The following is a 14803-nucleotide window of genomic DNA, read 5'->3' as shown; positions in this document are numbered from 1 at the left end:
TTTCTATGAGAAGTAAGCATAGATAATTTGAGTAAAAATCGAAGAATTTAAAACAACATGTTGTAGGTTGTATATGACCGTTATTTGTCCAAGCAGAATTTTGAGAAATTGTTAAATGCTTTGGAATAATCATAAAATTTTTCGCAAGATGAATTTTACAAATAGAAACGCTGATGCTTTGAGTCTATTGTGGTATTGGAAATAGATTGCGAAAAATAAAAGATAAACAATAATTACAATATTACTTTGAAGCAAATTTCAACGTTTTAGCCAAGGTACGACTTGTCTTTCAATATAGGAAGGTTACAAGATTTTATTCTACGATTCTTGGTCTCACCAACACAATAACTAGATAACTGTGGATAGAATTGTATGTATTTTGTTTTATAAATATAGTTTTCTATATATTAGTAACTGTAAATATTTTTACACTTTCTCCGTCGGGAAAGAATGGATATAGTGTATTAATTGATGAAACAAATTCCCTACTCGCAGTTGACAAGGAACACGTTATATGCATAAAAATATTAACCACTGATACACATTTCAATGCGCATTTCTTGCTTTGAATCTTAATAATAAGGTTGTTAAGACATGTCGACTTAAAAGTACCTTTTAATATATATTATTGTGTCCTTATGAGTCACATAGTATCAGAAAATCAGAACTGTAAAGAAATCTAGCCACATCATTTTCTTAAGAAAATACATCAAACAAGTTTGCTCTTATAAGAGTTGGTATCTGCGGTCATTTTGATAGTCTCGGTGATTGTACTTCCTGGGTCTGTCTGTTTCTAAAATCATAGAACAGTTTCGAGAAACTCTCCCTTTCATGTATAATCTATTCTAACAAAAAAGCCAAAGGAATTGCAAGATGAAAGATATGTGAGGTAAGTGATATTGTTAATTAATGATGTAGTGGCAATGATCAACTTGCATGCTGGTTGAACTGTTTTATTTACTGTCATATTAGCTTAATAAGTATTTTTTTTATTATTCTATACAGCTTATGGATTTATATATTTATCATCATATAAGCTTAGGAAGTCTAAATAACTACAACAGTGCTGAACCAATTTAGAGAATATTAAAAGATGCGGAAGATATCAAAAGGACATTCTAACTCATAAGTCGAAAATAAACTGACAACGCCATGGCACAAAACGAAAAAGACCAAAAGACAAACAACAGTATACAACACACAACACCGAAAACATATAACAATAGCAGTATTACTGAGATATCAATGATGTTGAAAACAGTTATATACTGTACTGCAAGTCTATATTTTCTTCTGCAATTGTTATGTTACAAACTTACGTATGGATTTAAGAGTATAACTTAAATATTTCAGTTCTTTAATGACGTGTTCCATAAATGAAATACATGTAGATAGCAATATTTTTAGGAAAAATAAAAGGGATCGTCAGAAAAAATAGATTAGACGAGTAGAAAACCAAATACACATTTCATTATCAGATGTGAACGAGTATTTTTTTTATTATTGAATATCATCTATATGTTTGTATATTTAAAAAAAATATTCTGAAATACGAAAAGGTTGATCACAGATAGAAGAATTTTTTTCTGACAAAGACTTTAACATTTTAAATAAGGTTCATTTGAGGTGTACAATGCAAAATTATCTGCTCGATGAACAATTAAATTTCAATTACCATTCTTTAGTTAAAGTAGATAATGATATATTATTAAAATGATAATGAATTGCAACAATATAATATATAGGATGACTTGAATTGATGGGAAATCCAAAGAGGTGTTGTTTGCTTTTGTAATATATATCGTATCATTAACGCAAATAGTCCCTTTGTATTTTGGTGCATTTCCGCTGCAGTGAAATTCTCAAATTTGCCTAATTGACCCTAAAACATATTCCATCATTCAGCATCTTAAACCTGTTATTTTTTCTTTAAACCTCTCCAATTACACAAGAAAATAGTATTTATTGGGTAATTTCGGAGCTAAATATTGAAATTACGTCTGCTTTAGCTCCAATAATGACAGAGTTGAAATCATCTATATTACGCTAGAAGAACAGTTCGTTGCTTCGTTAAGTTTTTAATGAAATATACACATTGCAGCTCAAAGTGTTCGTTTAGTATTTTTGCTACAGTGGCGTCTTTCAATTACTATCTTGTTTGGACCGCCTATCTGCATCAAAAGACTTGTGTCTGATAAAAAGCATAGTATTTCAAAAACACAACAACCAATCTATCAAGCTGTGTAATGTTCTGTCATTCATAGGTCTGGAAATGTGATCAGTATATTCTAGAATCTGAGAACGAAGCACAAATCATAAGAGGCTAATTTAACTTGAAGCATTATATTATAAAGATGTTTACAATAACATTTTCAAAGCAATTATTTAAAACATTAAAGAATTTATTTTTTCTTTGTATTTTGTGAATATTAAGAAGCAAAAAAACATTAATATTTATATATATTTCATAAATATTCGTCATAAATTATAATAATTTTGTAACTTTGGAATTTGTTTCGATGAAACACTTTCAAATTTCAATGATTTATTTGACCATTTGTTTTATATAGCCCGATAATATAACGATTAAATTTTTTTTAACCGCATGGAGAGCAGTTTTTGTTTTAATTTACAGTATATTTTTTCAATCTTGCAATATGAGTTTTCGATATTGTTGGAAAAAAATATTTTATTCTATGCATACCACAAAAAAAGCATTCCACATAAGCAATTACTTTGCTAATTACATATCTTAAAATGCGTTGTTAAAAAATGCCGGACTCTCCGTTTAGAATTGTCATATTTTAATGAATTAAATGCTGTAGTAGCTACGTGTTGTTAATAACTTATAGAAACAGAATTATTGCCTCGTTTCTTAATTAATTCTGTTTATTTAGATGGTTAATTAGTTAACTGCGAAGCGTACAAAAACAGTTTAAGTCAAAGTATACATGTATTTTGCGTGCAATAGTTCCTTACAAAAAATTTAAAAATTTAATATATTTTACAGATCCTTGTTACTTTATCGAACAGAATTTTTTGTTGTTGACATAGTTATAAAAAAAAAAATTCGATACAGCAAATGCGAATTCGAAAAGGGAGTCTTGAAAAAGAATTCTTTTTGTATATCAACATGTAATTTTGTGCCTTTACCGCTCTAAAGGTGGATTTAAAACGGATTTATGTATAAAAATGTAGAGAAAATCAGTAAATGGGTCAACAATGTAAAAGACTAGATAAATAAATCATGATTTGGCCATCTAAATTTGGACCGCAATATTTATATTAATAGTCGTTCGACCAAATGATCATTGACCAGGCTCAACAAAACCTGAACTGTTTAATAATTCTAATAATGAAAGAAAACCGCGCAGTTGTCTGTCTTGCAACAGGGTTGAAATAGAGGATGAATACCATTTCTTCTGTCCATGCTATGACTTATTGAGAAACACGTATATACACAAAACACCACATTATTTCAAATTTATTAATATAAGCATTCAGTAACATTACTGAGGCATATTTCCACACGGTTGAGCAGCGGTTCGCCGGTCATTGAAAAAAAATCACTGTAAATATATATTATCGTTTTCATAACAGTGTGGACGAGACCATTTCTTGACGCGCTCAGGTCATCAATTGACTAGGTCAGAAGATTAGGTGAACGTTCGTCCGTAACGACCACTTATCGCATCGTACTTATAAACATTTAAACTGTGGGGTCGCCAAAGGTTCTCAACGCCTGAATCAAATAATTCGAAAAACTAGTACAGGAATAAACCTTGTGCTTTGATTAATATTGAATACTTAAACATTCTTTACTGGCGTGTTTGTTATGTTTTGATAAACATTTTTTTTATGATATCGCACGTTCTATAAGCATAAAAATTAATGCAACTAGCTTTAAAATTGACAATGTATGTGTTGGCTATTATCTTTTTCGGACGCCAAAGCGATTTACCAATTGTGGTTGTCTATTTTTTTCACTTAGTATCTTTTAACTTTTATCTTGTCTAAAATTTTATTTCAGAATGAATGCATGATCAACTTTCAATAGTTGTGCAATTACAAAACATAGAAAAAATATACTTCTGTACGGTCTTTTTCGTACTTGCAAGATATTGGAAAGAAAAAAGCTATTTGGACCAAGCCTTATGAAATTTGCATTTACTTTATGAAATAGGTTATGAATACGTCACAAGAAAGTAAGTTTTGTAAGTAAAAGACCAAATGCGTGAGATACAAAAATGATATATCGAAGAGTACTTCAATTTAATTTATGACTATAACTATCTTTTGTCAAAGGGACAAAAAGCATCACACATACGTGTAACGGTTCCCCCTTTACATAAAAGCATTATACAAACAAAAAAGTCTTTTAGTTAATTAGATATACATGTTCCAGACCATATGAGTATTTGGACCGTATGGGTCTAGTATGAGCTGGACCATACGTGTATTTGGACCATATGGGTTAATTTTAGACCGAAACATTTATCAAAATCTATTATTGAGTTTTACAAATTAATATTATTACAATTAGGTGAAAGTGAATAAGTGAACATTCAATCGATTGCAATTAAATGTGTAGGTTGTAGTCTGTAACATCGTATGTTTCTGTAGATATTTCTGACGTTTCAGTTCGGCGCCTGTTTGTGAGTCGGTCTCCGCTTCTGTCTGTGAGTCGGAATGTGTAAATGTATTTTTCGATTATTCAATGATATTAGCTCTGAACATTTATTATTTTCTAAAATGTTGTGTGTGCTGATATAAAGAATATTTAAAACAAATTCCTTTAAAGTTTTGTGAAAAGAAAGTTTCATTTTATGTATCAAAATGTGTAACAAGTGATTATTACAATCTCCTCTGCAAACAGAGTGAGCCTAAAATCATTGTTATAGATAGCCGATGACAAACAAATTAAAGATAAATATTATTAACAACATAAGTATTACGGTTGTCCACACTGTTACGGGATTACCTCTAAATTATTGTCTCTTTTCAAGAAAACCTGTCAAATTTCTAAGTATTCTTTCATTTTTGTTCGCGAATGTTAATAATTAAGCAAGCATACACAAACATTTATAGTAATTTTTAATTTTAAAAAATCATATGAAGGTCCATGTCACTCCCATACAATTATACAATTATCAGTTTTATTGTTTGTATGTCATGCCATAGCAATTTAATGTTAATGTGTTTGCACAAATGAATATTGTCTATTTATGGCAGACACCCTTTCAAGTTGAATTAAACATTCCAATTAAAGAATTGTCAATATTTAAACGAGTTTTTGTACCACTTCCGATAGAAAATATTCTAGATGATGATACAAACTGACGGCCAAGGAATCAAATTTTGAAGTCGAACGGAAGGTGAGGCAATACCGTAGCACAACAGAAAAACGATGAAAAGTCATACAACAGTTTACAAAACACTAACGATTAAGCAACCGAAGAAGCCAAGAAAAAAAACTGTTTACCTACATCATTATATAAAAATAAGGAGATGTGTTATGATTGCCAATGAGACAACTATCTACCAAAGTTCAAATTAAGTAGATGTAAGCAATTATATGCAACCGTACGCCCTTCAACAATGAGATAAACCCATACCGTATAGTCGGCTGAAAAATATGAAACAATTCAATAGAGAAAACTAACGGCCTAATTTATAACAAAACAATTTTCAAAAAACAAATATGACAGACACGAACCAAAGACAACCACCGAACTATAGGCTACTGACTCGGGACAAGCACATAAAGAATGTGGTATGGTTAAACATGTTATGAAGCGCTCAATCCTCCCCTAACCTTGGACAGTGGTGTTACAGCAAAACCAACATAAAAAAAAATATAAAAATCAGATCGATACAATGCAGAAAAAACATCTAACAAAAACACAGACCGACGTGGCAGGGTATTTATACATCCTTGAAAACAACAAAAAAATCACAAAGTACAGATATGACAGCTAGTTCAAAGCCAATAACAACTATTAAAAATCATGTATCTAAGACTAAGACTAAGGGGGGCGGGGGTGTTAAACGGACTTGGCTACCAATGAGGGTCTCGCACGTTCGGAGATTCTTTATTATATCAAATGATTGCTGTGTCGACTTTTCTATCAGCAAGAACTTACGATTATTCTCTATTTCAGTCATATTTCAATGTTGTTGCTATGATTACATGTCTAACGAATGAATATGAAGGATATCACAGTGATCTCCAGCTAGTTTACTGAAAATGGGTAACAGTCATTGTGAACACATCTAAGATATACCATCTTAATTATATTTCAATGTTGATAATAATTGGCCGTGTACATGTCCTGAAAATAGAGCTGATGTTTTAGATGATATACATTTAACGCTGTTTAATTTAGATGAATAAATTTTCTAAGACTGAATGATTAATTAATTTGGTTGATGGCTAAAAATTGACGTGTAAGCGATCACCGGAAAATTCAAATTCAAGAATTGAAATTTCAACTGTCAGAACAAAAAACTAAATGCATTTTTGTGTTGAGGCAATTTAACATGTTTGCTTGAATGTTTTAAAAGCCCATTAACTGGCACTTTGACACGAAACTTATATGGTAACAAATACCCCTTTTAAATTATATATCATACTTACTTAAATTGCACTTTGCTACTTTTTATTGTGCTTAATATGTTTTTTATACTATATTTTAGCTTTAATAAATTAACATACGAATTCTGTTTTCATTTTGTAGTTTCAATTTTCATGTCATCATCATAACCAAAGTTTATTCAATATAAAAGACAATAAATGCCCTGATGTGACATATTTATTGTAAATATTTTTGTAATTATTTCATATATCTCACAAAATAAATGATAAAAATTTCAGAAGGTATGTAAAATGATGAAGGTTGTTAAGGCCATCGCAATATGTGAAAGAAAAGCTATTATTTCATCCACTTCATTTTGATATTATGGCACTTTATTGTTGAAACAGTTATTAAATGTATATTCTGCTTGTAATTTATGTTTATTAATATGAATATAAATAATACTTATATCGCAAACACATGTGCATTCATCAACTTAAAAATTACATCTTTTAGTTCAATCAGTGCTTCCCGTTTTTCATATGAGCTTTATATTAGCTCTTGAGAAAACAAGATTAACTTGATAGAGTGTTACAACACGTTATGGCTTTAAAACAAAAATACCTATTTGAAAAATCCTTTACTTCTATCATTTCATCCAATCAGAATTCCTTCATGGCTCTTAACACTTATACCGACGTATGTTTTATTACTACAAAATATGATATATAGTTTATCTTTTTCTCACCAAAGCTGTTCTCGACGTGGTATCGTTATTCACTCTTTGATATATGATAGCCGTGAATAAATACAAAATGGTAATTTTTTAATCTATAAAATGATTTACAGCACACAAAACATAATCACAGAAACGTCAAAAACTTGGAAAAAATTTAATTTTATTCAACTCTGCAGTAGGCCGCCTGATGACTGTTATCTGAAAAGCATGATTCCTACAATGTGTATATGGCCTCTATGGTATTAAACTCTTTGCTCAGTTATGCGCAGGATAACATAGTAAACAATTTATAACTCATTTCATTCATTGAAAAACATCGCCATCTTTAGAACAGTTTTTATTGTGTTAATTTGTGTATTGATTGATGGGATGAAGAAAGGTATTCTTGATAAAATAGATACCATATGATTAAACACCAGAAAAGTTATAACTGACATTCATTCCAAATTTAACGAAAATCATTGTCCTTTGGGAACAAAGAATTCAGTCCTCATATTTTTTTCGCCTGCAAGCTCGAACAGATATTTGACAGTATGTTATACAGTTTGAATTAAGGAAATGAAGGGTATACGTCTAAATGACTAGCAGAATGTTAACATACCTTCTCAAGGTATATATAAGTGTCCTTACCATGATGTGCTAAATTCGCCCAAGTCGAGACAACTTATGATTAGAATTTACAGAAAGAGAAAACAAAGATCTGACAATAACTACAAGTTTGTAAAAGAACAAAAAACTACAAGTTTGTAAAAGAACAAAAAGAAGATATTACTAGAGACATACACTGTTTTAGGGATTTACGAAAAAAAAAGCTGCCGTGTGACTAAATTGATACATTGAGTTAACTTTGAATACTCGCTTTGTCCAATAGAGTAAGATGTTACTATGTTTAAAAAATTAAGCGAAGTACTTTTTTACGTGTCACGACTTTCCTGTGTTACTGATTTGGGCTTTTTTTGCTGTGATTTAGTCCGAATATATTTCATACCAGTACGATGTGGTGCATGTTGTTCGATTTAGGTATTATTTGTCTATTGTGGTGCGCTGATGTTTTGGGTTTTTCGTATCGTGAAGATACAGTGTGTGCAATGTTTCCAGCTTCAAATGCAATAACAGCTTTACATTTACTGTGTAACTTTTTCTTCAAGTCAATGAAATGGCCATGAGAATAAAACTTGTCCCAAATTACGCACACAATTATTCTCCATTAACCTGGTTCCGATTCATTTATGATATTAACATAAATTGGAACGAAATTGATAATAGCCTTTATGATTTCTCCGAACATGCTATAAACATCCATATATCATCAAATGTACTCATGATAATCTCTAATTTGGATTTGACTATTGAAACCAAAGATGCAGTCATCTTTATTGACGTTTGTAGTATAACAACTGATCAACACCAAATACGTGTGCCCTCATACAAACTAACGAAATCAAACTGGTCACAATTTCTCCAATGCAAAGAAAAATTTTAAAAAACCAAGGGAGTTTTTTTTTGTCCTACCATTCCACTTTTATTTCTAATAACTTGACACAATGAATCCACAGTCATTTCAGGGCCACCGAAAGCATATCCAACTTTCAAATATTTCCATAGCCTCCTGTCTTTGCTTCCAGGAGGTCAAAGAACCTAAAGGATACACTAGTGAAGTTTTTAATACCAGTCTGTCACTTGGTCGGTTTAAGGGCTCCAGTCTGTCACTTGGTCGGTTTAAGGGCTTTGGAAGAGACACGAAGCCAAACTATATAGCAGACTTTCACCATTAAATCCACAAGGAAGATATGCAGACCACTGTGTTACTTAAAGTGTGGTGTACACCTTAAAAATTCTTATGTATTGTTAAACAATTAAAAGATACCAAAGGACCAATTTAAACCATATTAATGTTATTGCAATTTATTTTTTCATTAATATTTACCATCATCGGTGTACTTCAATGTATAGATTTAGCGGGATGGACATCTAGGAAATAAATCCGTTCAAACTGGTGCTAGAAGCATCTTAATCTTGCAGAAAGTGTGAGCTTTTGCTCGATGATGATGACCTCATTGTATGTGGCTTAGAGATGAAGAACAACAATAAAAGCGCTGTTCTTTAGTTTTGGTTTTTGTTAAATACGTGGAGTTTGTGTCATGTATTTATATATACACCCCTTTACCTTGATTTCTATTCCACGAAACAGGCAATGCTATAACCAAAAGAATATGACGAAACTATCTACAACTGAAACAAAATATAACACAGTAAACTATATCACTAAAACCAGGGAATAAACCAAGACATTAAATAACCATCTTTAGAAGTTACAAAAAAGCCTATGACTTACATCAGTATATGGAAAATTGACATTTGTATACTAAAGGTTCGGTTGGTTTGGACGAATTATGATACAAAGTTTTGTATAAGTTCGACCTTCTATAAAAATAAGAAGATATGGTATGATTGCCAATGAGACAACTCTCCACCAAAGACCAAATGACGTAGAGGTTAACAACTATAGGTCAACATACGGCCTTCAACAATGAGCAAAAACCCATACCGCATAGTAAGCTCTGTCTGTTTTTCTACAATTTTGTTTTCTTTCATTTTTTTATTACTTTTTGTTTACCAGTTTCATTTTTCAGCTTTAACTGAGCATTTAGAAATATTCTGATGAATACAAAAGATTAAAAAATAAGAAGATATTATAATAGAAAAGAAAGGATATGGGGTATCCATCCATGACGCAAAATCAGGATATCATTCAAAAAAGAAGTTAAATAGCAATACCCTATGACTTGCATATTTAACAAGTAAAAATTGTACATGACATTTTACACCCACTTTGAAATAATTAAAATAATAGTTTAATTCCGCCACATGCTCATGTGTATTTCTGCAGTTAAGAACCTTTTCATTAGACTCTTGACGACATAGAGTTTAACATTTTGTATAGTCTCATTGCAATTGTCGAAACCCTTGTGTTGACTTTCAAATGTATGTTGTTGTTTTTTTTCTATTGTCATGGATTGTTGCATCATTGGCGTAAACCGTCTCTCTCATTCATATAGTTTGCTACTAAAGCGTATTCTTTGGCATGTTCAAGTAAAACTAGTATTTTTCATTAAAGTATGATCAATACTTTGGTGTTTTTGCTTTCGATAATTTCCCGTTTATTGAATTGCAGCTGAATTGAAAAGGCCGTTATTGTTTCATTATAAAATTGCCATGTGCACTTTCGTAAAATAACTTTTATTATGAATGGAAAAGATGAGCTCAAAGCTTTCCCTCTTACGAAATTCTGTTGAAAGATCATTTATATTTGAAAATTAGTAAAAAATATACCTGATAGTTTGTAAGTAATGTTTTCATATTGAATCGACAAAGAACATCCAAAATACTTTTGTATACTTTCGTGTCCTCTAAGGCAATTATGCTGTATTGGAATTCAAGAGAAACTTTGAACTAGATAGGGACAGAATCTTTTCTTGCAACAGGCCAGCTGCTGACCCAAAAGAGAGTTGTCACATGCAGAAGTTCTTTAACGTGCACAGAGTGTGGCAATCACCATACATAGTACATCGAATTTAAGGTCGCCATTCCGATTGAATGTTGCTGCGTATTTTAACATCCTGCACAGACAAGCGGACACCGAAGTTTAGCACGGGTTTAACTGCCGGGCAGGAGAAGTCCAAGGATGCTTATTGCTACACTCCAGACATTCCTTGCGGAGAAAGGAAAAGCACGATTCGTATGAATCTGTAATGCACATATATGATAGATAACTGGACTTCTACCTTAAAGTTTTTGTTTTCCCGAAATATTTCTTGCATGTAATCTTCTTGCTGCACGTGCAGGATTTATGTTTACATCTTTAATTTTCCTAGTTATTCGGGTACTACTTGTTATCTTTTATTGTTGTGTGTAAATAAGTTTAGCATGCAATGGACTTTTTATTTCACTTTTTTGTAATGCTATTATGCATTTTTAGATTAAAGAAGAGGAGCAATAACGATATGAATTATTTTCCCAGAGGAACCTAGAACGTCAACAGAAGTACACAGGTAATAAACATACATTAATTTATGAGTTTTGGTGCTTAAAGTCAAGTTTTCTTTGTCTGTTTTCGCGATGATGGGAAGTCATGATGTCTAAATTACAAAAGATCAAAGAAAATAAAAATACGGCATGATTCTTCAAAACGAATAAAAGAAAGAACAATTATGTAATATGTATTATACTCTTGGAAGGTGTGTCGTTGATCTCAAATACAACATAATAAAATGTAATGCGTAACATCATTTTATATTGAACAAGCAATGATAATTGTGAAGAAATGAGATATAGTTAAGTCGAACATCTTTATGTTTTTCCATAATGCTTCACTTTCGTTATGATAGGCGACAAAAGTGCTGTAGCAATAATACAAACCTGCAGACCATTAAAGAAAACGACAAGTGCTTATCTATTCAAATGTCCTCTATATCATGTAGTTGATGAGGAAAATAATTATCAATTTAATAGGCAAGACAGTTCGGGAGCGAAAATGCAATCGAATCATTAACTTTTGAGTGGTAATTTTATTCTAACAATCTGTAATTTTATTAATAAGTTGGTAAACATTCATTTGTTCTAATGAGCAGAGGTATTTGTTTTCTACTTTCCTTTGAACATAGTTTTTCCCTTTGATTTTTTTACAATGTTAATTAGAATCACAGGTAAATATAACTTTGAAGCGAAGTCGAATTATATTTACTGGTATCAATGTAACAGTAATTTCGAAGAAAGTACCCAGTTAAGAATCATGCACTATATACCGAGTGGCTATATCATTCAACTGTTAAGTATAATAATAACTAGTATGTATTTTTTTGCAATACAATGGTGTGTCATGCTATCAAAGCATATCACTGAACATTGCATGATAAATAGACAAAGATAATTCTATATTTGAAAGTTTTCATACAAAAGACAATCCCATTGAATTTATTATGGTCCGAATCAAAATCAGTAATAGTCTTCTTCTTCGTAATCTTCGTAAATTCTTCCATTTGGGGGCACTTGAAAAGTTACCTTTTTATTTTTATTTTTGTTCTATTAATATTTTCAGCTAATCGTTTTTAGACTAAAAATCTAAAATCGTAAGTTCGATTGATATATACAACACTATCGTGAGAAGCAGATACAACATATATATCTTCTTGGATCAACATATTATCTTCTAACAGCACTGTATACGATCAAAACAAGTAAAAAACGTTTTATAATTGGCCTGTTATACATTACTAATTGGTCAAGTAAATGAACTTCACTGAGAACAATAAAAGTAAAATCTCATTGATTGTTATTAGGACTTTTGACTTTGTCATCGCCAATATCTCTAACAGTAACCAAAAAGAGGTTAATTTGTATCCTTATTATTATCCTTTGTAATTTGAAAAGAAATGGTATTGTTATAGAAAAGTAAACTAAGTTTCAATATTTTATAATCGACACCAAGAATATCTAATGGTACTCTGGGAAACGTTGAAATATTCAGGACGTACTGTCGTGATGAAACAAGGTAAGATTTCGACAAACATAGTGTACATCAAAGTGGATAAATGTAATGCAAAAAGTGAATTGGTGTAGTGCAAAAAGTAAATTGGTGTAGTGCAAAAAGTGAATTGGTGTAGTGCAAAAAGTAAATTGGTGTAGTGCAAAAAGTGAATTGGTGTAGTGCAAAAATCGACATAGTATGACTTAAATTTTCTTTCATTGCTTTCTGTAAAACTAATTTGTTAAAACATATGAACCGTTTAGCCTTTCTTCAAATAAATTCACACCAAATTCTTCTTGAAAGTATTCCAATCTGGATTTGTGCATTCCAACTTCTTTTGGTACCGCTAAAAATATTCATATCCGGAAATTAATTGATCAAAATGTCTGCTGTTTAATATGGATAAAAAAAGTAGTTCGTGTATTATAAAAGAGAAGCGAAAGGTACTAAAGGAAAAATCAAACTCATGAGTTGAAAATGAACTGACAGTGCCATGGCAAAAAACGAAAAACGACCAAAAGACAAACAACAGTATATGCAAAACACAACGTAGAAAACTAACGACTGAACAGCACGAACCCAACCAAAAACAGAGGCGATCGCAGGAGCTCCGGAAGGGTGATTAGATCATGCTCCACTTGTGGTACCCGTCGTATTGCACATATACGTACAAACCCGGTGATAAGTCTAATTCAGTATGTCACGAGGAAAAGAGGATGGATTGTGGTAACGGCAGTAATTGGGACACATCCGTCGTCATCTGTGAAATCGATATCCCATAAGTTAACGGTCAATCTACTCATGGTGGCGTCCGTAAATTTTTGAAGGGATGATTTCAACTTCACCACTTGGAACTATTGGTTTAAAAGCTTCATTGTAAGCAGCAACCCTATGACAAGGAAATCTTGATAGAAAATGCAAGCTCTGGAATCTCGCATCAACTGAGAGATATATACTGCATATGCAAGCGCTGCTGGAATGTTCCTTCATATTACATATAAAAAACTGCTCTTTGAACCAATAAATTATAATAAAAAAAAACAACAAATAAATAAATAAAAAACGAGGTCTTTTTTACACCTACAAAATCAACGTTTTGGGTAGACTTATTTGTTTGTAATTTAATATAAGGTCTTTTTAATTCAACACTGTAAATGTGGTGAGTTCTTTTACCTTTTCCTGCTCTCTCATGTCATATTGTTGTTGCGGTAAACACATAAAATAACATTACAATTTTCAATATGTCTTTTGCATTATTTATATTCGTACTCCGCCGTCAATGTATAAAGTAAATCAAATCATAAGTGGCATTTCAACTTTGTTTTATTAAAAGAAAATGGCAAACGTAGATATATATATCGTGTTGTAGGAAGGGACAATCATTGTAGAAAAAACACTGTAACTTAAATTTAAATTCCCTGAAGCTATCACTGTGACAGATATAGCAAGACCTGCTTCATATTTTGACTTGCATCTACGATTGCCCAAAAGGGCTGATTGAGAACTTAACTTCACAACAAAAGAGTTAATTTTCATTTCTTTTTGTTAACTTTCCGTGTTTGTGTAGCAACATCACATCAGTGCCTATATATGGGTTATATAAAATGTATATCACCTAATGTGTCTTAACTCCCCCGTTCACTGGCCACGAGAAACACAACAGATACCACTAGTGAAGTAAGATCTGCTTTCTCTACCGGAGCACCTGATTTCACACTAGTTTTTGATGGGGTTCGAGTAACCTAATCTTTAGATTTTGTGTAGTGTTTTATTGACTGTTTCGTCGTGTATCTGTTCGTCATTGTGTTATGAAAATAAGGAGATGTGGTATGATTGCCAATGAGACAACTATCCACCAAAGTTCAAATGAAGTGGATGTAAGCAATAACAGACAACCGTACGGCCTTCAACAATGAGAAAAACTCATACCGCATGGTCGGCTATAAAACGCCCCGACATGAA

General features: G+C 31.6%; 1 long non-coding RNA gene across 1 annotated transcript in view; it reads left to right on the top strand.

Moving 5' to 3' along the window:
* Positions 1–13167, top strand: part of LOC127735419 (uncharacterized) — a 35874-nt gene extending 22707 nt beyond the window's left edge. Inside the window, exons 2-3 of the long non-coding RNA XR_007998408.1 lie at positions 11294–11366; positions 12413–13167. This is a non-coding gene — a long non-coding RNA (uncharacterized LOC127735419). The remainder of the gene's footprint in view (positions 1–11293; positions 11367–12412) is intronic.
* The last annotated feature ends 1636 nt before the right edge of the window (positions 13168–14803 follow it).

Source organism: Mytilus californianus, unplaced genomic scaffold (assembly GCF_021869535.1).
Source record: "Mytilus californianus isolate M0D057914Y unplaced genomic scaffold, xbMytCali1.0.p SCAF_3, whole genome shotgun sequence".
Taxonomy (NCBI): Eukaryota; Metazoa; Mollusca; class Bivalvia; order Mytilida; family Mytilidae; genus Mytilus; species Mytilus californianus.
The sequence above is the reverse complement of the archived record's forward strand: the minus strand, read 5'-3'. Positions and strand labels throughout refer to the sequence as shown.